General features: G+C 46.5%; 1 protein-coding gene across 1 annotated transcript in view; it reads right to left on the reverse strand.

The window, feature by feature from the left end:
* The window catches only part of TULP4 (TUB like protein 4), an 807,065-nt gene that overhangs the window by 761,273 nt on the left and 19,108 nt on the right, over positions 1-26,684 (reverse strand). The window contains exon 2 of the mRNA XM_063917647.1: positions 1,514-1,728. The gene's annotated coding sequence lies outside the window, so the exon portion shown is untranslated. The remainder of the gene's footprint in view (positions 1-1,513; positions 1,729-26,684) is intronic.

Below are 26,684 nucleotides of genomic sequence, written 5' to 3' on the forward strand. Positions count from 1 at the left end.
GTATACTGTATTATCTAACGCCTGCTATTATTATTAGTAACCAGTCCGAACATAATAACAACACTTAAATCTAGGGATTTTGAACTTGTATGGTGTAGGTTACTTGAGAAAAAAAAACCTGGTTTTAACAATCTAGTATAGCTGGGGAGTATAGCTTATGCGGAAATCCACTTTTTCATGTTAGGGATTTACTTAAAAGCAACAAGGCGGTGGCAGACAAAAATAAAAACATTAAAAAATAAGCTGATTCAAACTACAATCTTAGTAGAGAGTGAATGTATTACTACTGACAGTAGTTTAAGAATCAAATAGTAACAACTTCATTTTTTTCTCTTTAGGGGAATTTATCAAAGCTTGGGGAGGGAGAAATTGTGAGAGATAAAATACTAACCAACCAGCTTTTAATTTACATTTTAGAGGCTGTGTTTGAAACATGACAGTTTGAAGCTGATTGGTCAGTACTTTATCTCACAATTTTTCTCTTGATAAGCTTTGATAAATACCCCCAATATATAATATAATATATCTCAAATAGTTGCAATAGGGTATTAAACTGAAACAACTCTCACATATAGCATACACAATAGTATCACAATAGTGTGATCTTTAGAAACATGTTTTTGGGGGGTTTTTACATTAAGATTGAGGGAAAAGATACTGGAATAATATAGTAGTAGTGACAAAAGTACTCGTAAGAATAATAAACAGGTAACTAAAGTGGTTGAATTGATAACCATAATAGGTGACCTACATAATACTGGTAATTGTAGTATAAATGGACCTATAGGTAGGGCACAAATTACAGCGAGTGTATCTCACCAATATTCTATTTAAAGCCAGCTATGCAAAAGTCTAAACACACCATAGCGTCCAGCCTAGCCATCCCTTTCGTATTCCCCCAGTATATACAGGAGAATAAATATGGTTCTGTGTCTGATACTGTGAAATGTGACAGACAGTTTTCCGTAACCTGTTCCACTAGGGCATTAGAGGTAACAGAAGCCTCCTATCATGACAGCATCACATATTGTATTCCCTGTTATCTTCCAAGGGCTCCCACCACAGATCTCCAAAAATAGACTGTACACATAAATGTTATGCATAGCACTGAGCAACACAGCTACCCAAGCCAGAAATAAATCTGACTGCATTAAGAGAAAAACGTATATGGATGCTCATCATACAGAAATAAGATAAATGTACACTGCAAGGGACTACCTGCTCATTGCTGTATAGCAATAGCCTGCACTGCTCCAAGGGAAACTAGTTCACCTATCATGCCTGCAAAACTGCATTACAGAAACACAAAGCAGTGGCAGGAAGAATACCACACATAACTGCATCAATACACGCACACACAAATGCATGGCTAGACACCACTGGCAGCAGCAGATTACTACTGCACGCAATAACACACAGTTACAGGCACCGGAATAACCGAAACAAACATGGCGGGTTACAAGACACGGATAAAGATTACTTACAGCAATACACATACATGTCAGCAACTCACCTCTGTGCAGACCCAACTCCCCAGTCTCCGCTGCCTATCTTGTCTCTTCTATGCAGGGCCTATCTCTCTGCCGTGCCCCCTCCTCCATCTCCCAGAGCACGTGATCTCTGCTGTCACATGACCGCTTCCCAAGTTGCCTGCCTCCTTCTGCTCCAGGCTGATGTCTGTCACTTCCCTGTGTCTCCTCCTCTCACATCGCTCCTTGTGGTGTGTGACTGGAATAGAGGAGACATGATAACAAGGCTGCTGTGCCACCCTTAATACACTACCAGGATTGCCTGTGATTGTGTGGCTGCAATCTGCACAGAATCATAGTTATTTTCCCTATACAAGATGCTCGGCAGATGTGCTGCAGAAAATGAATAAAATCAATGAAATCCTTTCCGATGACTTGCGCATAGTTAAACGCACAGAGAGAATAAAATCTTTGGGGTTTTTTTTTTTTTTTTTTTTGTAGTTGTTGTGGATTACGCTTATTAACATACTGTGGGCCTGATTTGTGTGACACAGATCTAAATGCAGCCGTATTGACTGTGAATGGATTGCAAATGGAAAGCTAATGCACTGATACCAGTGGTGTGCGGTGAGGTCAGTGGCTGGTGAGGCAATGCAGCCATAATCCACCAAGTCCCTAATGTCCATCTAACATATGGTGTCTATCTATTGACTGTCTAACTAGACACTATCTATCTTTCATACCGGAACCGTCCCGCCCATGACTCCTACAGCTGCCGAGCCGATGCCCACTACTGCCACTGTACCCACATTCTTTCAGAAAATTGGGTGTGGTCTTGGGATGAGGGTGTGGCCTCACATCAAGGGGCATGTTTTGTTCATATGTTTGTAAATCCAGTCATAAGGACACAGAGACATGTGAGTTCACTGCTGTGCCGTTTATTCCATCACCAACTCCAGACACACTGCACACTGGACCACCCACTTCCCAGCATCCCCCTGGTCCCAGGGACCATCACTGAAGATTCAGGCTTACACAGATTAGTAAGGGAGTGTCTACAAATATTAAGCATTCTAATACACTAACATCACATCCTCTTTTCTTTAAAGATAAGCTCTGTACGCTTCAATACAACAATTAACAACATCATATTAAGAACATCATCCAACACGTTTCAATGAGTCTCTCAGGTCTGCGTATCTCCCTTTTGGGTCTTTCATACACAGTCTGTGTTTCATCTACCATGTTGGACCTTTCTAGAATCCAGTGACATGCGGTGAGGTCACTGGTTGGGGAGGCACTGACAGCTAACAAGCCCCCCCCCCCCCCCCCCCCCCGGAAAAAAAAAAAAGTGTGGTCCCCCAACACATCAGGAAAACCAGCACTAGGCAGAACCAGCCAGGGGGAGTAATGCCATAGCAGGGGAGACACTCAGTATGGGGTCCCCCTGCCATAACATTAATCTGCCCCCCCAGCCAGTCAGCCCAGGGTTGGAATTCCTCGGAAAGTGGGAACCCAAAAAAATAAAAATGGGGTCCCCCCTCCCGAGCAATAACCAGCACTGGGCTGATAGCCCAGTGCTATGCCCCGCACCCCTGGTGGCGGTGGGTGCGGGGTTCATTGTGTGTTAATATTGTTCTTTACAGGTGGCCTACAGGTCCCAGCAAGCCTGCCCCAGCATGCTGGCACTTGGAGAACCACAAGTGCCAGCATGCCCGGACATAAAGGGCCTGCTGGCACCTGTAGTCCACCTGCAAAGAATAGTAATATTGTTCTTTACAGGTAGCCTACAGGTCCCAGCAAGCCTGCCCCAGCATGCTGGCACTTGGAGAACCACAAGTGCCAGCATGCCCGGACATAAAGGGCCCGCTGGCACCTGTAGTCCACCTGTAAAGAAAATATTAAAATAAAACTCCACACGTCTTGAAAAGAAGCTTTATTAATCTGGGTCTTCACCTGGGGGCGGTGGCCTTTAAGCTCTTTTGCGTGGCCGCCGCCTTCCCAGGGCTTCCGGCGTCTTCACCTGGGGGGCGCCACCCCCCCAGGGCTTCCAGCGTCTTCACCTGGTGGGCGGCGGCTGCTAAGCTCTTTTGCATAGCTGCCGCCCAGCCAGGACTTCCGGCCGTCTTCTTTCTTCAGGAGCTCTTCACTGCTCCTCCTCCGCCGTCGGACTGACTCTCCTCCACCTCGCGCTGACTTATATAAGTCAGCCGGGGGGCGGGGCGATGACGCGGCGAGCCGTGATTGGCTCGCGGCGGCCATCTTGAATTTCAAAAATGACGCTGAGGCGCCATTTTTGAAACTGAAACCGCTCCGCTGCCAAACTCTGCAGGATCAAGGTAATTTTCCGCCGCCGCAACCCGCCGCCTGCTCCACCGCCGTCCGAACCACCGCCGCATCCCGCCGCCTGGACCATCGCCGCAGCCAGCCGCCCGCACCTCCTCCGCCAGCGTCGCCCACACAGTGATTGACAGCGGATCCAGTGACGGATCCGCTGGCCAATCACTGTGGCCTCACTGACAGGGACGTGCTTTCATAGGTTGAAAGCACGTCCCTGTAGGAAAGCGGCACCACTAAAGGTGCCGCTTTCCCATATATTTTCAATGGGCTTTTACAGCCCATGGCTAGTCCCCGCCCGTGCCCGCCCCCCGCTCCCCATACTTTCCCCAGTGACAACGGGAGGCACCACGATCGGTGCCTCCCAAGCACATAAAGAGAGGAGCAATGTAAAGAATAACATTAAGAAGATACATATGACACAGCTGTCAAAGTCAGAAAAATATCACGATGCACACTGCCATATTTGCACCTCATACATGTCCGCTCTGCGCATGCGTACGCTCTCCCGTGCGTGCGCATACCCGCTGTTACGTGCACCCGCAGGCGCACGGGATGTGCATTTACGGTAGAGTTTATGTGTGCGTAGCGTGCGACTCAATCGTTACATATTTTAACCATATAATGTATTTTGTAGATCATGGTCCCTTTGATAGATTCTGAAAGTTTAGTTAATGTAGCATGTTCATGGACAGAGAGATCCCTCTTTGTCTGATACAAAGGGTCAGACAAGGATTATACAGTGGTGTTTAGTATCCATCGGAAGAGTATTTAATTAGCAATATTCCGGTGTTGGTTTGAAGCGAATTAATCGCTCGTGCGAATAGTTATGGACATAAGAAGTTTATGTCCATTTACTATTATTTGCACTTACTTATCCATGCGGCGGGAAACCCACCTGTATGAATCAACCTATGACCTTTTGTTATAATGCGAAGACGAATTCCTGTGTCCAATGAACAATGAGATTGTAGGGACCATTGAACTGTATTGTGTGTGGGGCATAAATAGACAAGCCGATCATATCCAGCTCACTCTCTTCAACGGTTCTCATTGCTGATAATCGGGAGCTGGATATCGAGGCGCATGCGATCGTTCCCCTTGTGCGTAAGTTTTTCTCCGCAATCATATTGTTTTTCTTGTTATTCTGAGCCATATCTCTCTATCTCTCTCTCTCTCTCTCTCTCTCTCTCTCTCTCTCTCTCTCTCTCTCTCCTCCTCTTTCTCTCTCGTATTCCCTTAAACGTAATAGTATTGTATTGTATTTCCTGTGTAGTTATCTGGTTAGTTAGTCTATGTTATATTGTAGTGTATGACTTGTACTGTATTATTCTTTTTGCAAGTATAACATTCATATAAGGCGTTAGACCCTAAGCCCGGTAGTTGTGTATTTCTTATAGTGTTAAGTATTCTCAGAGCGTCGGTGACGCTCGAACAGCTTTTAAGTTAATAAGGTTACACTGTGTTGCATCTACACCCTATCTCTACACTAAGATTTTACTGCATATTACATTGTTTATGGTTTAGATATAAAGGTTTAACATTGTGAGCGTCTGCGCCGCTGGTGATCTCCTCGTGGTCCCGAGCGTCCGCTACGCTATAGCGAACCATTACGTTAGTCGGCAGCCAATAGCGTGCCTGCCTGTGATCTCTTGGCCGTGAGCGAACGTGACGCTTGAGCGTCTCAACCACGGCTAAGCGATTGTTACGCAACGTGCGTACCCTTACGGTACTCTATACGTCAATAGCGTACAGTGTTCTTAGACCTCTTAAAGGGTTTTAAATAAGATAAATATTTAGCTTTATCAATTGGCGGCTCGTCCGTCCTTCACATATCTCTGCTAGGTAATTTCAGCAGACATTATCCATCAGCAAAGGGCGGGAGATCATATTCCTCGTAGTGCTGTCTGGATAAGCGTCTGCTTCGCTTAGTAAAGGGTGCTGAGGGAATCCGGAACCGGGAGGTAAGAACAACACGCTAGTGTCTTTTAAAATTGTTTATTTCTGTCTTGCGTACGCACGCACATATCTGCATTTCTTTTTCATTCGTGTATTTTCATATCACTCTCCTGTTTGCCATTTTATAATTGATAAAACGTGCTAAGAGAGATTTGTCGCTATTTCATAGTTAAAGTGTAAAAGTAATATATTAAGGGATAAAGTGTAAAGCACACACGCAGCTCTACCTAAAGGTACAAGGAGAGATTGGTGTGGTGCTCGGTAGATGATCGAGGATCATCTACATTGATAAACGTGTTAGTTGTGTTACGGTGGACATTGGCTTTGTGTACACGTGTCTCTAACAAAGGGCTGAGACTCGCGTACGCAAAGGCCGACGCACGCAGCGTAAATTACGCAACGGAGCGTCCGGGTACGCCCACGTAACTCAAATCACACGCTAGTGTTATATTTTAGCAGGCGAAAAGGTGGCAACGCGATAAATAGCGCAAGTTTATTTTAGTGTCCGAAATTTAGACTAACAGATCCTTCTCCAAATTTACAACACATCTGGTTTAAAGAAAATTTCTGCGCAGAAATAGAAATAGAAACAAAAGTGTACATGTGATGAGTGAGTGTTTTGTATATATAAGTTTATACAATTTTCAAGGTTGAACCACAAGAAGTCGAGTTCTCGCAGAGGTACATGCATGTAAGTGTCGTACATGGTGGCTAGGGAGGCATCCCTTGTTAAATATAAAATTTGAGCAGTAGAGTATAGCAGACCAGGAGGTCATACTGTAGCACAGACCAGGAGGTCCAGAACAGACCAGGAGGTCCAGGTACAGCAGACAAAGAAGTCCGCTATAGATAGAGATAAGTAGCACAACCCAGGGGGTTGGTGCAGAACCCATATAGGCCAATAAAGCTCTGGCTGAAGGAATTCGCAGCCGAAATTTTCGATTCCACTGGTCGCTCTGCACATAAGATTAGTTGCTTATGTGCTGAATGATTGTACCGCACGTAATTGTGTGCATTAGTTAGTCTGACCAGTACCATTTGTGTACGAAACCGGTCATAAACACTATTTGTACATTCTGACGTGATTTGTGTAATTTTTTATTTTCTGAAGGGAAGTTCGCTGGTCACTCAGGAATTATCCAACAACCAACAGTTACTGGAAAGGGTTAATGCTCTGCGGATCACACTCACATGTTCCAGTAAACGAAGGTTCATAGGGGCCCTGGGTCGAGTACGCCAGCGCTAAGGCAGTGTGTAGGTCGTATTGGTCGGCGTGGGCGAGTGAGTGGGGTACTCGGTAAACCGCCACCGTCAGCCTATCGTGAACATTTTGGTTTTTGTAAGGGTTCGCTGAAGACCCTGATTGAAGGTCAGAGGTGGTGAAAGCAACACCTGCAAGTTATGGGGGCCAATTGTTCAGGAAGGGGGCGATCAACCTCGGTTCGGGTTGATTCGGTGAACCGACCAGTCGGGTCGGCAAGGTACGTAATGTGTGAAAAATATGGTTCACACACAGAGGTTTTATGTGATGAATGGGAGAGAATGACAGTGCATGACGGGGAGAAATTCCCAAGAGTAGGTAGCTTTAGCCCAGAAGTGTTACAAAATTTAAGGAGTAGGATATGTCTCATTAAATCAACAAAGAGACGAATCCAACATTATGATTATTTGCAGTTATGGCAACAGGAGGGTGAAATACAGAGAGGATTGGCTCTGGCGGCGGGATCTAATCCTATCAAGAAATTGATAGCCACGGCCCCGCCGCCACCATACATATCAGGAGAGAAATTGGTTGCGGAGAATGACGCACTAGGGTGTAACAAACAAACACTTAGCAACTGTGTAAATGTTAAAAAGTTAACCAATGCAAGTATTAACCCGTGCAAGTTGTACCCTGTTTTGAACTTTCCCCAGGAGTGTGATCAAGAGGACGAATCGGCAACAATATCAGCGCTCTCTCTAGCAGCCACCATATCAGAAACTACAGTAGGCACGGCCCAACCCTTAAGATTAGTAACAAAGGCCCCTAGCGGAGGGACAGGTGAGGTCGTATCTACGGGTAAGTACGGCACCATACACTATGCTGAAACCATTTCACCACAGGCTGTAGAATATACACAGAATGATGTTGCTAGACTTAATCCTGTTAGGGTGATAGCTGTTCCAAATGGGAAAACAGACACCACAGGAGTCACTCCCATTAGGAACATTGCCATGTATAGCCCATTTTCCCGAATGGAATTAAGAACCATAGTGTCTGAATTCCCTGACCCTAGGAAAGACTTAGTTGCTAGCCAGAAATACATCAGAGACCTAGGGAACACTTTAGAGCCAAATAACAAAGACTGGCAGATATTGCTGAGGGCATGTTTACCCTCCAATGTCGACGCAGCTCAATTTTTAGCTGACTGTGGATTGGATCAGGATGTACCTCTTACAGATGTGTACAACAAAGATAATGTAAAAAGGATAAGTTTACAGTTAAAAGAGTATTTTCCAGCTGTAGTTAAATGGAACAAGATTTTCTCCATTAAACAAAAGGAGTCAGAAACTGCTGCCGAATATTTTCACAGGGCATTACTAGAAATGGCAAAATACACAGGCATAGAGGACATTAAAACAAACATAAACCATCGAGAAGTAGCAGTATCTGTACTAATGGATGGTTTAAAAGAGGCATTAAAGACAAGGGTGCAGACCACGCAACCATGTTGGCGAGGTCTGTCGGTGGCTACTTTGAGAGAGGCAGCTGTTGATCACGATCGGAATATCACCAGACACAGGGAATCACAAGGTGATAAATTAATGGCCATAAGTATACAGGCCCTGACCACAAGGCAGCCTTTGTATAAATCACCAAACCCAGTGGGTAAGTCAAATGTGGTAACTTGTTTTTCTTGTCATAGACAGGGACACATGGCACGAGATTGTAGAGTGAAAAATATTCACAAAACTCATATCAACCCCCTAGACAACGACACGACACACGACATTGGGAGCAGGGTCCGCAGAAACGGAGTTATGAGCCACATGCAGGGGAAACAAAAAGATACCCCCCGAACAGAGACTGGCAAGCCTCTGGTAGTTCCCATTTAACCCCTTCACAAGTAGTTGCTGCCAGCGGGATTCAGGGAGGTCACCATACCCAATAGGGGTGTGGCCATACCTGTAATCTGCAGCCAGTAAAATTGATTGCAAGTCTTGGAAGTGAACCTGAAATTGCAATTAATGTAGCTGGTAAATCATTAAACTTTCTTGTAGATACGGGGGCGGCCAAATCAGTGATAAATTCGACAGTGGGCATGAGAACCACTGGTAAGACAATTCCAGCCATAGGAGTAACGGGAGTAGTCCAGCACTACCCTGTTAGCAAACCAGCCGAGATTACAATAGGGCCTTTACATACCAAGCATTCCTTTTTGCTGGCTGCATCGGCACCGACTAATCTCCTGGGAAGAGACTTATTGTGTGAAATGGGGTGCGTCATTTATTGTACTCCTGAAGGTGTATTCTTGGACATACCTGAGAATCACGCTCAGGAAGTGCGAGACATGTTAGACTCCCCATCAAAATTAATGACACATACCATTATGACAAATAAGATTCCATCCCAAATAGAAGAAATGACATCCCAGATACCAGAGTCACTTTGGACTAAAGATGGACAGGACACTGGATTAATGGCAAACGTAGCTCCGGTAGTCGTACAAGTAAAAGATGGTAGGATAGCTCCAAAAATCCCACAGTACCCTCTGAAGCCAGAGGTGGAGTTAGGAGTTTACCCAGTGATAGAGCGCTTGCTACAACAGGGCATTCTGGTAAGAACATCCAGCACTGCCAATAGTCCCATCTTCCCTGTGAAAAAGAGTGGGGGGAGGGGTTACCGGCTAGTGCAGGATCTAAGGGGGATTAACAAAATAGTTGAGAGTCAGTTCCCCGTAGTGCCAAATCCAGCTGTCATCCTTATGCAAATCCCTCCCACTGCGAAATTTTGCACTGTTAATGACCTCTGCTCCGCTTTCTTTTCGGTACCTCTGCACCCTGACAGCCAATATTTGTTTGCATTTACATACAGAGGAGTCCAATACACATGGACTCGATTACCACAAGGTTTCATAGACAGTCCAAGTATATTTTCTCAGGCTTTGCATGATTGTTTACAGTCTTTCCAACCAGGGAGTGGATCAGTATTGATACAGTACGTGGATGATTTACTACTGTGTTCAGATTCATTGGAAGCCTCCCTTAGGGATACGAAACAGCTCCTGTTTCATCTTTCAGACACAGGACACAAGGTTTCCAAAGACAAGTTGCAATTATGCCAAACTAAAGTAAAATATTTGGGACACTGTCTAACACAAGGACTGAGACACCTGACCGCTGATAGAATTCAAGCAATTAGAGACATGACTCTGCCTCAAACCCAGCAACAGATCAGAACGTTTTTAGGAATGTGTGGGTATTGCCGTAACTGGATCCCAGGATTTTCCATTCTGGCATTACCTTTGCAGGAGATGGTCTCCTCAAACAAACCTGATCGGATTTCGCACACAGACGAGTCCAAGATGGCATTTGAGAGACTTAAACAGTGCCTAACGCAGGCTCCAGCATTAGGTATGCCAGACTATGGGAAACCCTTTGAGCTGTACGGAACAGAAAGTGCTGGTTGCGCGGCAGGCGTCCTACCCCAAAAGCACGGTGATGCCAGCAGGCCAGTAGCATACTACAGCGCTCAGCTAGATACGGTAGCGCGATCCCTCCCCACATGCTTGCGAAGCGTTGCTGCGATAGCATTGCTAGTAACGAAAAGCGAAGATGTAGTGCTAGGTCACAACCTCACAATTCATACACCACATGCAGTGTCAGCCTTGCTAAATTCTGCCCAAACCAGGCACGTCTCATCAGCGCGGTTTACAAGATGGGAATTGGCACTAATGGCCCCCGTAAACATCACCATAAGGAGATGCAGTGCATTAAATCCTGCAACATATCTCCCAGGTGTGCCTGGACAGGCACAAAGGGTGGAGGATGAGAGTGGTGGGGAAGGAGGATTTAATACAAAGGAGGACACACATGATTGTATGGAATATTTGACCCAAAATTTTACCGCAAGGCCTGACATCAGTGACAACCCACTGGAAGATGTAGATCTAACTTTCTACACGGACGGTAGTTGTCACAGACAGTCAGACTCGGGAGACTTGTGTACTGGATACGCAGTCGTAGATGACCAAGGCACCATAGAAGCAGAACCACTAGGCCCACCTCACTCAGCCCAGGTTGCTGAACTGGTCGCCCTAACCAGAGCATGTGAATTGGCTAAGGGCAAATCAGCCAATATCTACACCGACTCTAGATACGCATTCGGGGTAGTCCATGATTTCGGAGCCCTATGGCGCCTCAGAAACTTCATGACGGCAGCTGGTACACCGGTAGCGCATGCAGCTCACATCAAAAGGCTTCTAACAGCGATACAGGAACCCGACAGAGTGGCTGTTATCAAGTGTAAAGCACACACATATAGCCAGGACCCAGTATCACTTGGTAACAGCCGAGCAGATGAAGCTGCTAAGTTAGCAGCTGGTACCCCCAGACAGACAGACACCACACAATTGATGGTATTTAATACCATCAACACACAGAAGCTGTGTGAAATGCAAAATTTGTGTTCCACACAGGAAAAGGCAGTCTGGAAGGCAAAGGGATATGGCCAGGAGTCCTCAGGACTCTGGACGGATGGACAAGGTAAACCAGTGGCCCCCAGAGCATATCTTCCATGTTTAGCTGAGGCAGCACACGGGCTGACTCATCTGGGCAAGGAGGGAATGTGCAAGTTGGTAAGAGCATATTGGTGCGCCCCAGGATTTTCATCTCATGCGAGTAAGAGAGCAATGTCATGCCTTACCTGTTTGAGAAAGAATATCGGAAAGGCAATACCAACAGAACCATCTCATATCCCACCTACAGGCGGCCCTTTTCAGGTAATACAGATTGACTTTATTCAATTACCCCCTTGTCGAAATTTGAAATATGTACTTGTTTGTATAGATGTGTTCTCAAATTGGGTCGAAGCATTTCCGGCGGCCACAAATACCGCTATGTTTACTGCTAAGAAAATTGTGCAGGAATTTGTATGTAGATATGGTATCCCTAGAATAATCGAAAGTGATAGGGGTACCCATTTTACAGGTGATGTCTTTCAAGGAATGTGTAAGTTGATGGGAATTGATAGCAAGCTGCACACTCCATACCGTCCACAGGCGAGTGCGAAGGTGGAAAGAGTGAACAGCACTATTAAAAATAAACTGAGCAAAGTTATGGCAGAAACAGGATTGACATGGCCAGAAGCTTTACCCATTGTATTATACAGCATCAGAACCACTCCCAGGTGCCCTCTTAATCTGTCTCCCTTTGAAATTTTGTTTGGTCGACAACCGCATGTTATGATTAACCCTCAGGATGATTTGAAGTGTAACAATGAAGTGACTGTAAAGTACCTGGTTAACATGAGTAAACAGCTAAGGAATCAAAATGATAATTTGAAGTTGGTGATTCCTGATTTACCAGATAGTAATTGTCATGACATTGAACCTGGGGATTATGTAATGATACGGAATTTTCTACGCTCAGGTTGCCTTATTGACAGATGGGAAGGACCATACCAAGTCTTATTGACTAGCACTACAGCATTGAAGGTTGCCGAGAGAGAGACTTGGGTTCATTCGTCCCACTGTAAGAAGGTTGCTGATCCAGAGAGGTCCCGTGATAAGGAACAGACGGTAGAGGAAGTTGTATCACTGGAGTGTCTGTTCCAGGAGGACTGAGGCGGCACCTGAGCATTGAAGATCACAAGATCAAAAGCAGTTGTCGATTTCCTGTTCCCTTTTATTGTTTTTCTCCACTTCCCATCCCCTCTCCCTCAACTATTTTTTTCCCCCTTCTCATTCTTCTCCGTTTCCTCCTATAAGATGGACTTGGCCCAAGAGACTGTGATCCGGATTTTCCTGTTGACCATGATGTTGACCAGAGCAGTCTGTTCCGGCGAGAGTACCATGGAGGTCGAGAGAGGTTCTGGAATGGGTTCTGATGACAAAGATGGAGGCGTAGTTTTCCAAGAACAACTTAATCAACAAGTAAAGGCGAGTATCAGAAAACGATCCGATAGTATTGACAATAGAAGGAATTGTGAAGGATTGTTAGCTGAAGAAAACTGTATCTGTAGGCTCTGTGACAACGTAGTTGAGGATGGGTGCATTAAGAAATGCCAATCCAGTTTTAATATCCACATGGACCGGCATCCATTGAGTGACTATCACTCCTTAGTGGGTAGTGTGTTAAATCAAACAGATTGTTGGGTATGCTCTCAAGTACCTCAAGGTCATAGCAAATCAGGACTAGTACCATTTCCTTTAACGGTAGGGGAGGTACTTGAGCTAAAGGGTGGGAGGCCGGTGGACAGGAGGTTTAATATCTCCAGTCCTCCTAGTTTGAAGCTCCACCAATATCATGTGGATAGATCCCTAATATGTTTTAACATTTCCAATCCCCGAAAGCCGGGAAATTGGGAAGTGTCATGGAGTAACCAAACCATGACCTTTTCATATAGGGCAGATAGAATGCCTACAGATACAGAACTTATACGCCACATAGCCAGTAGAGAAAAATCTTTCCGATATAGGTATACCCTAGGAAGTAGGATTACGAGAGTTGGAGAGGTATCACCAGGATACTGTGCACATATCGTACAAACTGATACGTGTACTAGACAGATGGGAGAATTAGGGGTAGGAGATTTCACATGGAGGATGTGTAATATGGTTATGTCCTACTCCGTCCCATATGTTCTCCCCGATGATGCATATTTCATATGCGGGAGGAAGGCGTATAAGTGGCTTGCCCCAAACTCTGAAGGATTGTGTTATATTCGAAAAGTACTGCCTGAGGTAATGACTATATCACATGCCAAAATGAAAGATATACACCGTGTTGCCCAAGCTCCTTATACTCATACTCATTACGAGCACGTAGTTAAACGGCACCTGATAGAAAGAACAGAGCATCCGGCCTCTGACATGATCCATGAATACACCGGGATTCAGTTTCTACTTGCGTTAGACATCACTCGCACCGCCAGAGGAGTGTTGAATTATAAATACATATCTGCGCTCGCAAATTTGTTAGACAATATCACAGAAATGTATGATGACACGTTTAGGTATACTGGAAGAGAACTTCAAGCTTACAAAACAGAACTGGTTCAGCATAGAATGGTTCTTAATTATCTCACAGCAGTGACAGGTGGATATTGTGTCACACTGGCAACGCAGTACGGCGTGAAATGCTGCACATATATAACGAATAGTACCGAGGACCCGGTCGAGGTCATAGACCAAAAGATGGACGATATTCTCCAATTAAAGTGGGAATTTCGCAGGAGACACAATCTCACTCTTGCTGCTGTGGGTAATGAGCTGACTGGTTGGGTGTCATGGTTGAACCCGCGAAATTGGTTCTCTGGTTTAGGAGAATGGGCTCAAGGAGTCATAATGGATGTTGGGAAGTTTCTCCTATGTATCTTAGGTGTTGTCATGTCGATTGGCTTGGTATTTAGATGCGGTCAGGCTTTAATGAAGTGCAAACGTCGTACCAGGGTAATGAGTCTAAGGAGTGAGGAAATTATAATTCCAATGGATTTGATTTATGACCCAACGGTAGAAACAATGATGTGATGAAAATGCGATTATACGGTCCGTTTCTTTCACCTGTTTTTCCGTTTTCTCCAAGGTAAAAAGACCCACCAGGACGAGGAATTTGATGATCCTGTATACAGACAACTGATGGATTAAAGAAGAAGAAGTTTTGACAACCTTATACACAGATATTTGATGAACTATGCCATAGACCCCCAGTTTCCCTAGAAAATTTAAAATTACGCTAGCCCAACACTTTTGTAAGTCTATGGACATTGACAAAGCTTTTGCTCACACCTATTGGCAAAAGCCCAAAGAAGACTGCATTCAACAGACACCGAACAAGACTTCAACCGACAAATGTTCATTAACCTGACATAGAATACCACTGCATTTACCATAATTGTGTCTTATCTTCATCTCTACAACCTTCAGGTAATGACACACATAGTCGATAGGGAATACAGGCACAGATATCAGCAATCACATATTCCCCCATTCATGTATCATCAACTAAAATGTGCTTCCCCATTTTGTTACAACCACAGCCGAAAAGAACTCGGTAAAGTTTGACAGCCCATCCACAGACCCGTACCACGGGATAAGAAGGAATTCTAATGTATACTTCGCAATACCTCGAAGCTTGATTTAAAACACGTACGGCACGATGATACATGACCCCCCAAACATGGATTCATACACACATGCTTCTGCTATCTCACTAGGTCATACCCTTTTTCCTACCTTCTCCTCTCCTCCCTTACCCAATCATGGAAATGTATTTACACTTGACATATATTTTTCTCGTTTTGAAATGTTTTAGGAAGTGGCAGTTATTGTTGACTGCCAAAGGGTGGACTGTCAAAGTCAGAAAAATATCACGATGCACACTGCCATATTTGCACCTCATACATGTCCGCTCTGCGCATGCGTACGCTCTCCCGTGCGTGCGCATACCCGCTGTTACGTGCACCCGCAGGCGCACGGGATGTGCATTTACGGTAGAGTTTATGTGTGCGTAGCGTGCGACTCAATCGTTACATATTTTAACCATATAATGTATTTTGTAGATCATGGTCCCTTTGATAGATTCTGAAAGTTTAGTTAATGTAGCATGTTCATGGACAGAGAGATCCCTCTTTGTCTGATACAAAGGGTCAGACAAGGATTATACAGTGGTGTTTAGTATCCATCGGAAGAGTATTTAATTAGCAATATTCCGGTGTTGGTTTGAAGCGAATTAATCGCTCGTGCGAATAGTTATGGACATAAGAAGTTTATGTCCATTTACTATTATTTGCACTTACTTATCCATGCGGCGGGAAACCTAGTTTCCCACCCACCTGAGCAGTTGGAAATTGTCACAGCCCACCTGTATGAATCAACCTATGACCTTTTGTTATAATGCGAAGACGAATTCCTGTGTCCAATGAACAATGAGATTGTAGGGACCATTGAACTGTATTGTGTGGGGGGCATAAATAGACAAGCCGATCATATCCAGCTCACTCTCTTCAACGGTTCTCATTGCTGATAATCGGGAGCTGGATATCGAGGCGCATGCGATCGTTCCCCTTGTGCGTAAGTTTTTCTCCGCAATCATATTGTTTTTCTTGTTATTCTGAGCCATATCTCTCTATCTCTCTCTCTCTCTCTCTCTCTCTCTCCTCCTCTTTCTCTCTCGTATTCCCTTAAACGTAATAGTATTGTATTGTATTTCCTGTGTAGTTATCTGGTTAGTTAGTCTATGTTATATTGTAGTGTATGACTTGTACTGTATTATTCTTTTTGCAAGTATAACATTCATATAAGGCGTTAGACCCTAAGCCCGGTAGTTGTGTATTTCTTATAGTGTTAAGTATTCTCAGAGCGTCGGTGACGCTCGAACAGCTTTTAAGTTAATAAGGTTACACTGTGTTGCATCTACACCCTATCTCTACACTAAGATTTTACTGCATATTACATTGTTTATGGTTTAGATATAAAGGTTTAACATTGTGAGCGTCTGCGCCGCTGGTGATCTCCTCGTGGTCCCGAGCGTCCGCTACGCTATAGCGAACCATTACGTTAGTCGGCAGCCAATAGCGTGCCTGCCTGTGATCTCTTGGCCGTGAGCGAACGTGACGCTTGAGCGTCTCGACCACGGCTAAGCGATTGTTACACAACGTGCGTACCCTTACGGTACTCTATACGTCAATAGCGTACAGTGTTCTTAGACCTCTTAAAGGGTTTTAAATAAGATAAATATTTAGCTTTATCACAGCATATGTGTCATATGCATCTTCTTTGTATTATCTTAATCATTAATGACAGGGGAGGCACTGCCTCCCCTGCCTCCCCTGACTGCACGTCCCTGCTAGAATCGTGGTTTGTTCACCATTATGAGGATCATCATACATGTCAGATGAAGGGTATTCTTCAGTTATGTTGTCTTCATTATGGTTAGGTTGAGATCTTAAATCCACCCGATTTCTTCTTCCGTTCCATGCTCTGTACGTATAGTAAAAGATCTTGGTGCTACTTGTGCTTGCACAAAACCTTTCTGCACCCAAATACCTTTCTCGTTATCTCTGAGACGGACTTGGTCACCCGATTTTAGATCAGATAAGCTTTTTGCTCGCCTGTCATGGAACAGTTTCTGTTTCGCCTGTTGACGTTCCTTAGTCAGTCTGACCAATGCTGAGTTATGTGTATTAAGCAGTTCATCATGTATTGGGAGATTTGCTCTAATCCTCCTTCCCATCAGCATTTATGCAGGAGAAAGTCCATTCTGTAAAGGTGTACTGCGGTAGATTAAAAGACTTTTGTAGAAATCTTCTTTACCTTCTTGAGCTTTTTTCATGATACTCTTTACAGTTTTTACTGAACTTTCCACCAACCCATTTGAGCGTGGATAGTAGGGACTTGACGTAGTATGGACAAATTCCCACTCATCAGCAAATTGTCTAAATTCAGCACTGGAAAACTGAGGACCATTGTCAGTGAACACTTCCATAGGAACACCATGCCTTGCAAAGATTGACTTCATGCAATTGATTACGGCTTTACTAGTAGTTGTATGTAGTACCTTCACTTCAGGGTAGTTAGAGTAATAATCAGTCATGACAATGTACGTTTTCCCATTACAATCAAACAAATCTGTGCCAACTTTCTGGTACGGTCTCTCTGGCACTGCGTGAGGACTCAGTGGCTCGACTTGTTTCGGTCTATACGTAAGACATAATTCACATGTAGCTGTAGTCTGTGCTATGTCTTGGTTCATTCTTGGCCAATACATAACTTTACGCGCTCTCCGCTTACATTTTTTGTTCTCCTATGTGGCCTTCATGTATCTTGCACAGCATAGTTTTTCTTAGTCGTGCAGGTATGACAAACCTATTGCCTTTGTAAATTATACCATCGACAACTGTAAGGTCACTGCGGTACATCCAATAATCATGGATAGACAGCGGGCACGCATGTTTTTCTGCTGGCCAACCTTTCAGAATGATATCTTTCAACACTTTCATTGTGTCATCTGTCTCAGTTTCTTTCCTAATCTGTTCTTGTCTTGCAAGAGACACTGGTAGAGAAGCTACGATCAAATTAACATAGGCTTCTATCTCTTCATCCATCAGACTTTTAGAACCTTCACTTTTGTCCACAGCACGAGAAAGTGTATCAGAAATTCTTTCTGCTGCGGGGTACACTGGGCTCCACAAGTCTGGACAATGGGGTGTAGAGTAGGATCTTGATCCGAGGCACCAACATGCTCAAAGCTTTGACTGTTCCCAGAATGCACAGCGCCGCCTCCTATATCACCCCACCTCCCAGCACAGGAGCTCAGTTTTGTAAGTTGGTGCTGCAGTAAGCAGGCACTTAACAGGGGCTGCTCCAAGCAGCCCTAAGAAAAGCTTTTTATGAGGTAAAAAGTGAAGAATTCAAGGGCAGCAGCAGGGGTAAATGTCTTCTGACATTCTCTGCTGCAGCTCCAGCTCTCCCCAGCGGCGCTGTACACTCCCGAGCCCTGGTTGCCGGGTACCTACAGCGGAGGCTCCTGTTTACTTCACGTTAGGCACACACGGCTGGGCCTCTCCAGGATCGCATGGCCGCGCTTCGGGAGGTGGTAAGTGGGTCCCGCTCGTGGGACCCGGTCTTTATTGCGATTCGGCGCGGTCAGTGGGAGGCGGGCCGCGCGCGCTGGCGGTGGATACTGTGGATACAGGCGATCCCACTAGATCACCAGGGCATGGGCGCAGGTCAGGTTTTCTCTTAAAACCGATTTTAATATCGCCCACAGTACCCGGCGGTTTTGCCAGCAAGGGGGATAAGGCTTAGACCTGAAGCCCCTCCCCCAGCCCCAGGGCGCCATTTCCAGCAAGTGTTCCCGCCCTGGAGCTGCATCTCTGTCTTTCCTCACTCCCTGTCAGTGTCTGCGGCGCCATTACTCCTCAGTTCACTGTTCCTGGGACTGCTTGGGCAAATCCTCCTATGTAAAGCCGCCTGGTTGTCAGCGCTGTGCCTTTACATGACACTTAAGTATTCTACCTGCCTTTTTAGTCAGTGTTAGTAAGAAAGAGTGCATTTAGTCAGGGTTTTATAGTACAATTACCCTGTGATATACATCCAATTCTTACTGTGTACTGTTATATCTATTGTTATATAGCTGTGTAAGCTAGTCCAGTGCAGTCTTATTGCCAGTAATAACCTCTGCATTGTACAAACTGTGACCTTCTGTGTGTGCATTTGATAGCTGAGTGTTGTCCATCTCGTGTCTTTCACTCAACTTGCTATCCCTATATTCTATAACCTGAGGCGGCTTGGTGCGTCAGGTGTTATTTAATATAGGATTTTCACAAAGATATACTGTATTACGTATTTTTCTCTGTGATTTAGTCACCATATCTCTCCTTTATCCCTGCTGGTGCTGACTACACTGCGCAGGGGTTTGTGTTTAGGGATATAGTGCTGCTAATAATTGTACTGTGTTACCTCATACTGCAAGTTATATCATGTCTGCTTCTGAGGGTAACGGTTCTGGGGCGGAACACACTGCTGGTGTTGCTGAAGCCACAGGCACATATGGGGAGAATATAGCAGCTGTGGGCTCTGGTTCTGGGGGCTCCTTGCCCCCCAGTGGGACTGTGGCAACGGAGGCACATACTGACCCTCCATGGGCCGCTTTTTCCACGCTTCTGCATACGCTAGTTCATAAACTAACACCCCCTATGGGACCCCCAATGCCGGTACAACCGTATTTGGTCCCTGCAGCTAACCCGCCATGGGCGGACGATTTATCTGCTCAATTAAAGAAGTTGAACCAGTCCCTGACTACTAAAAAGTCTGACCAACGCTCGCCTAAGTCCAAGAGGTCCTCTAAGCGAGCGCTCGTCTCCTCACAATTCACTGCTGTCACTGACCCCTCGTCTGATGAGGACGGCACTTACACTGACCCCACAGGTTCTGACTCAGATACGGCTGATGGGGAGGGTAGTTCACATGTGGATGTTCCTGATCTTTTGGAGGCTATTAAGTTAATTCTACAGAATACGGATGATCCCGAGCCATCCGTTCCTCCTAAGAAACCAGATAGGTTCAAGCGTCAGAAAGTGATTAAACAAGTTTTACCTCACTCTGACCACCTAGTGGATATACGTCAGGAACCCTGGCAAAGCCCGGGTACGAAGTTTGTGCCTCAAAAGAAGATGCTGTCTCGCTACTCCCTCGTGCCAGAGCTGTCTAAGAATTGGGAAACGCCTCCTCCAGTAGACTCACATGTGGCTAGGATGGTGGTTTCCTCAGCTCTACCTGTCACTACCGTCACGTCTCTAAAAGAGCCTACGGATAAACGTGTGGAGGGTTGTCTAAAAGCGATTTACACCCTCACGGGTGCTGCACAAAGGCCCACTATTGCAGCTACATGGGCAGCAGAGGCTATTGAAGCATGGGCCTTGGAGTTAGAGGCTGAAATCTCCTCTGACCATGCTAGACAATGCTTGTCATATATTGTCACAGCTTCTCGCTATATTAAAGAGGCGGCTTCTGATGCCGGTATCCTAGCAGCCAAGGCCTCTACTACGTCAGTCCTGGCTCGCAGGATATTGTGGCTGAGATCCTGGTCTGTGGATCTGGACTCTAGAAAAACCCTGGAGGTACTCCCTTTCAAGGGGGATATTCTGTTTGGGGAGGACTTAAATAAGATAGTGGCGGACTTGGCTACTGCCAAAACTGCCTGTCTGCCTAATACAGCTCCTTCTGTGTCGAAGGCCAAAGGCACTTCCTTTCGCCCCTTTTGTCCTTCAGGTAAAGCAAAAGGTCAGGCGTACCATAAGCAGGCCCGCACTTCCAAACCTGGTAAGCCGAAGCCCAAAAGAGCCTGGGCTGCCCATCAGCCAGCAGCCAAGACCGATAAGCCTGCCACATGACGGGGCGGGCCTCCCCCTGGGGGATCCCAGGGTTAGGGGCCGGCTTCTAGGGTATACCCAGGAATGGTTGAAGACCACTTCAGATGCCTGGGTACGGGAAGTCGTCACTCGAGGTTACGCCATAGCCTTCAAAAACCGACCCCCTCATCGATTTTGCCAGACAGACATCCCGTCGGACCAGACAAAGGCAAACACTCTGCATTCGGTGGTACAGACCCTCCTGGATACAGGAGTCGTAGTACAGGTGCCTCTTGCTCAGAGGGGCCGGGGGTACTATTCTCCGTTGTTTCTAGTCCCGAAACCGAATGGGTCCTCCCGGCCCATTCTCAACCTCAAGGCACTGAACAAATTTGTGAAGGTTTCCAAGTTCCGTATGGAAACCCTTCGCTCTATAGTTCTGGCCTTGGAACCTGGGGACTACATGGTCTCCCTGGACATACAGGATGCTTACCTGCATATTCCTATAGCAGTGTCACATCAACAACACCTGAGGTTCGCTATTGGCAACCTCCATTACCAGTTTCGGGCGTTACTTTTTGGTTTAACAACGGCTCCGCAAATCTTCACCAAAGTTATGGCGGTGATGACGGTGGTACTCCGCCGTCAAGGGGTCAGGATACTGCCGTATCTGGACGACTTGTTAATCCTGGCAAATTCCCCAGATCTTCTCCTGCGTCATCTGGATATGACGGTCCGGTTTCTACAAGCCCACGGGTGGCTCATCAACTGGAAGAAATCCTCCCTGGTCCCTGCTCAGAGCATGGTGCATCTGGGAGCGCTGTTGGACACTCACAACCAGAGGTTGTTCTTGTCTCAGGAGAAAGTCCTGAAGCTTCAGGACAGGATTCGTTGCTTCCTTTCTCGTCCGCAAGTGTCGATACATTCGGCAATGCAGGTGCTGGGCCTCATGGTGTCAGCATTCGACATGGTGGAGTATGCTCAATTCCATTCTCGCCCCCTCCAGAAGCTGATTCTAGCCAAGTGGGACGGCCTGCCTCACCGGATCAGGTCTCACATGATCTCTTTGACTCCGGAGGTCCGTCTGTCGCTGCTCTGGTGGCTCCTGGACCGACACTTGTGCAGAGGCCGTCCCTTCTGGATATCCAACTGGGTCCTGTTGACGACAGATGCCAGTCTAAGAGGATGGGGCGCGGTGCTGGAGCAGCATTCCTTGGAGGGTCGGTGGACCAAGGAGGAATCTCTCCTCTCGATCAACATTCTGGAATTGCGGGCGGTCTTCAATGCGTTGAACCTAGCCCAGCATTTGATTCAGAACCGTCCTGTTCAAGTACAGTCGGACAACGCCACCACAGTGGCTTACATAAATCATCAAGGCGGCACTCAAAGCCGTTTGGCAATGAAGGAAGCCTCACGGATTCTACATTGGGCAGAACGCCATCTACCGGCAATATCGGCAATATTCATTCCGGGAGTCTTGAATTGGGAAGCGGACTTTCTCAGTCGTCAGGACGTGCATGCCGGCAAGTGGGGCCTCCATTCAGAAGTGTTTCAACTCCTCGTGGAAAGGTGGGGTCTTCCAGATGTGGATCTGATGGCGTCTCGACACAATCACAAGGTTCCGGTCATCGGAGCAAGGACAAGGGATCCTCAAGCAGCATTCGTGGATGCGCTGGCAGTGCCGTGGAGGTTTCGGCTGCCGTACGTGTTCCCTCCGGTGTCACTCCTGCCCAGGGTAATTCGGAAGTTCAAGCAAGAAAAAGGAAATCTGCTTCTCATAGCTCCGGCGTGGCCCAGACAGCACTGGTTCTCAGACCTGCAAGGCCTATCGTCAGAGCGTCCACTTCTACTTTCACAACGCCCAGACCTCCTCGTTCAGGGCCCCTGTGTCTACCAGGACATAGCCCGGCTATCTTTGACGGCGTGGCACTTGAAGCTTCCGTCTTCAGAGCTAAGGGTTTTTCTGAAGAGGTCATTAAAACTATGTTGCGGGCCCGGAAACCGGATTCTGCTCGGATTTACTATAGAGTCTGGCATTCCTACTTTGTTTGGTGCGCATCTAATAATTATCACGCTTCCAAGTTTAGTACAGCCAAACTTTTGGCTTTTCTGCAGCAGGGCCTAGATTTAGGCCTGCGTCTGACCTCCCTCAAGGTTCATATTTCGGCCTTGTCGGTGTGGTTTTAAAGAAAAATTGCGACTTTACCTGATGTTCATACTTTCACTCAGGGTATGTTGCGTATCCAACCTCCCTATGTCCCGCCTGTGGCTCCTTGGGACTTGTCGGTGGTTTTGGAGGCATTGCAGGAGCCTCCATTTGAACCTCTTGGTTCAAGCTGACCTTAAGTTGCTTTCCCTTAAGGTGGTGTTCTTGCTGGCTATTGCCTCTGCTAGAAGAGTGTCGGATTTGGGTGCCTTGTCTTGTAGTTCCCCATATCTAATTTTTCACCGTGACCGGGCGGTTCTTAGGACTCGTCCCGGATATTTACCTAAGGTGGTTTCTCCGTTCCACCTTAATCAGGAGATTGTGGTTCCAGCTTTTGTCTCTACTGATTTGTCTCCCAAAGAGCGGTCTTCGGATGTGGTACGGGCTCTCCGTATCTATGTGAAGAGAACTGCTTCTATTCGAAAGTCTGATATTCTATTTTATTTTGTTTGGATTTCACAAACGTGGCTGGCCTAATCACAAGCAGACCCTAGCCAGGTGGATTAGAATGGTGATTGCGCATGCTTATGTGAAGGCTGGTCTGTCAGCTCCTGTTCACATTATGGCCCATTCTACTCGGTCTGTTGGACCTTCTTGGGCGCCCCCAACGTGGTGCGACCCTTGACCAATTGTGCAAGGTGGCTACGTGGTCCTCGGGAACATGTTCATAAGGTTCTATGCCTTCGATACTGCCGCTTCCCAGGATGCTTCCTTTGGACGCCGGGTTCTTGTGCCCGCTACAGTGCGTCACCTCCCATAAGTAACTGCTTTAGGACATCCCCATTGTCCAGACTTGTGAAGCCCAGTGTACCCTGCAGCAGAAAACGAGTTTTATGGTAAGAACTTACCCTTGTTAAAACTCTTTCTGCGAGGTACACTGGGCTCCACAAGGCGCCCACCCTGACGCACTTAGCTTCTTTGGGTTGATATGGCATTAGCCGCTGACACTTCTCTTGTCGTGAGAGTGTGGTGTATGTGGCTACTAACCGTTGTCGTCTCTTTTCCTGCTACTGCATTGGGCTGGTTAACTAAACTGAGCTCCTGTGCTGGGAGGCGGGGTTAAAGAGGAGGCGGCGCTGTGCATTCTGGGAACAGTCAAAGCTTTGGAAAGAGACAGACCAGCAGACAGAAGATGTGAGAGGATGGTGGGAAGAAAGACACAGAGGAAAGAGACAGACAGGCAGACAGACAGGGGATATGAGAGGATGGAGGAAAGCGACAGACCAGCAGACAGATGTTGTAGAAGGATGGCTGAAAGAGAGACACTGAGGAAAGAGACAGACAGGTAGAAAGACAGAGGATATGAGAGGATGGTGGGAAGAGAGAGACAGACAGAGGCGTCTATTCATGAAGCAGTGAAAAGTGTGGAGACGTGAGGCTGTGGAGAAATTGCCCATGGCAACCGATCAGCTGTTCCGTAAAATTGTATAGTATGCAAATTATAAATGTTACTTGAATGCTGATTTGTTGCCATGGGCACTTCTCCACTGACTCACTTCTCCACACTTTTCACTACTTCATGAATAGACCCCAGAGGGTGTAAGAAGATGGTGGGAAGAGAGGCACAGAGGAAAGAGACAGACCAGCAGGCAGAGAGTGTGAGAGGATGGCAGAAAAAGAGACACACAGAGGAAAGAGACAGACAGTGGATGTGTGAGGATGGTGGGAAGAGAGAGAAAGTGGATATAAATGATGGTGGGAAGAGAGACACAGAGGAAAGAGACAGACCAACAGGCAGATGGTGTGAGAGGACAGAGGAAAGAGACAGAAAGGCAGGCAGGGGATGTGAGAGGCTGTCGGAAAGAGAGACACAGAGGAAAGAGTCAGGCAGACAGACAGGCACAGAAAAAAGTTAAATGTCCGTGGCAACCCTGATGGGGTGTCACACTTTCATATCTCCTTTTTCCCCCCTAAAAAAATGCTGCCTGGCTAAGCACTTTGAGACTTCAGCAGGGAAAGGGTTAAGAACATTTTCTGTGCTGTAGCTGGTATGCACTGTGACAGGTAACAGCTGGGTGCCGGGGCTGTTGGGCGGCGGCCATCTTAGAGGATGGAGAAAGTGAAACAGCACCTTGGAGCAGAAGGGGCTGAGGTGCACCTAACCTGATTTGGTGGTGTCCCCGGGGACCGGAGGAGGCTCCTAATCTGACAGGCATAAAGGTGGTCCCTTCTCTAGCAAGGCAGCCAGTGAGCGATGAGGAGGAATGGAGGCACCTTATCAGAGTCCAGCAGCCGATAGAAAGTGCCTAAGGAGCGGTGAGCAGATTACGTCAGCCCTAAGGCAAAACAGCCATTTCTAGTGATATCGGGGAGTCCCATTGCAGACGATACATTCTCACACGTCAAATAGTAGAAGTCTCAGTAATTGTTGAATCATCCTGTTGACTCACATACTCTCTCCTGAAATACCCGGGTATATGAGACAACACAGTTTTACACATTAATTTGGCCAGATTCTGTTATCAAGCACCCTTTAGGAGACGTCAATTAGCAATAGGCACCTCTGTCCAGAAACAGACAGTCCGCTATCACGTGCTGCAGTTTTCTCAACACACAGCCAGAACTTTGTAGTGCAGTAACGAACAATACTGTCATAGAGATTAGAGATGAGCGCCTGAAATTTTTCGGGTTTTGTGTTTTGGTTTTGGGTTCGGTTCCGCGGCCGTGTTTTGGGTTCGAACGCGTTTTGGCAAAACCTCACCGAATTTTTTTTGTCGGATTCGGGTGTGTTTTGGATTCGGGTGTTTTTTTCAAAAAACACTAAAAAACAGCTTAAATCATAGAATTTGGGGGTCATTTTGATCCCAAAGTATTATTAACCTCAAAAACCATAATTTACACTCATTTTCAGTCTACTCTGAATACCTCACACCTCACAATATTATTTTTAGTCCTAAAATTTGCACCGAGGTCGCTGTGTGAGTAAGATAAGCGACCCTAGTGGCCGACACAAACACCGGGCCCATCTAGGAGTGGCACTGCAGTGTCACGCAGGATGTCCCTTCCAAAAAACCCTCCCCAAACAGCACATGACGCAAAGAAAAAAAGAGGCGCAATGAGGTAGCTGTGTGAGTAAGATTAGCGACCCTAGTGGCCGACACAAACACCGGGCCCATCTAGGAGTGGCACTGCAGTGTCACGCAGGATGGCCCTTCCAAAAAACCCTCCCCAAACAGCACATGACGCAAAGAAAAAAAGAGGCGCAATGAGGTAGCTGTGTGAGTAAGATTAGCGACCCTAGTGGCCGACACAAACACCGGGCCCATCTAGGAGTGGCACTGCAGTGTCACGCAGGATGTCCCTTCCAAAAAACCCTCCCCAAACAGCACATGACGCAAAGAAAAAAAGAGGCGCAATGAGGTAGCTGACTGTGTGAGTAAGATTAGCGACCCTAGTGGCCGACACAAACACCGGGCCCATCTAGGAGTGGCACTGCAGTGTCACGCAGGATGTCCCTTCCAAAAAACCCTCCCCAAACAGCACATGACGCAAAGAAAAAAAGAGGCGCAATGAGGTAGCTGACTGTGTGAGTAAGATTAGCGACCCTAGTGGCCGACACAAACACCGGGCCCATCTAGGAGTGGCACTGCAGTGTCACGCAGGATGTCCCTTCCAAAACCCTCCCCAATCAGCACATGATGCAAAGAAAAAGAAAAGAAAA

This window comes from Pseudophryne corroboree, chromosome 4 (genome assembly GCF_028390025.1).
Source record: "Pseudophryne corroboree isolate aPseCor3 chromosome 4, aPseCor3.hap2, whole genome shotgun sequence".
Lineage (NCBI taxonomy): Eukaryota > Metazoa > Chordata > Amphibia > Anura > Myobatrachidae > Pseudophryne > Pseudophryne corroboree.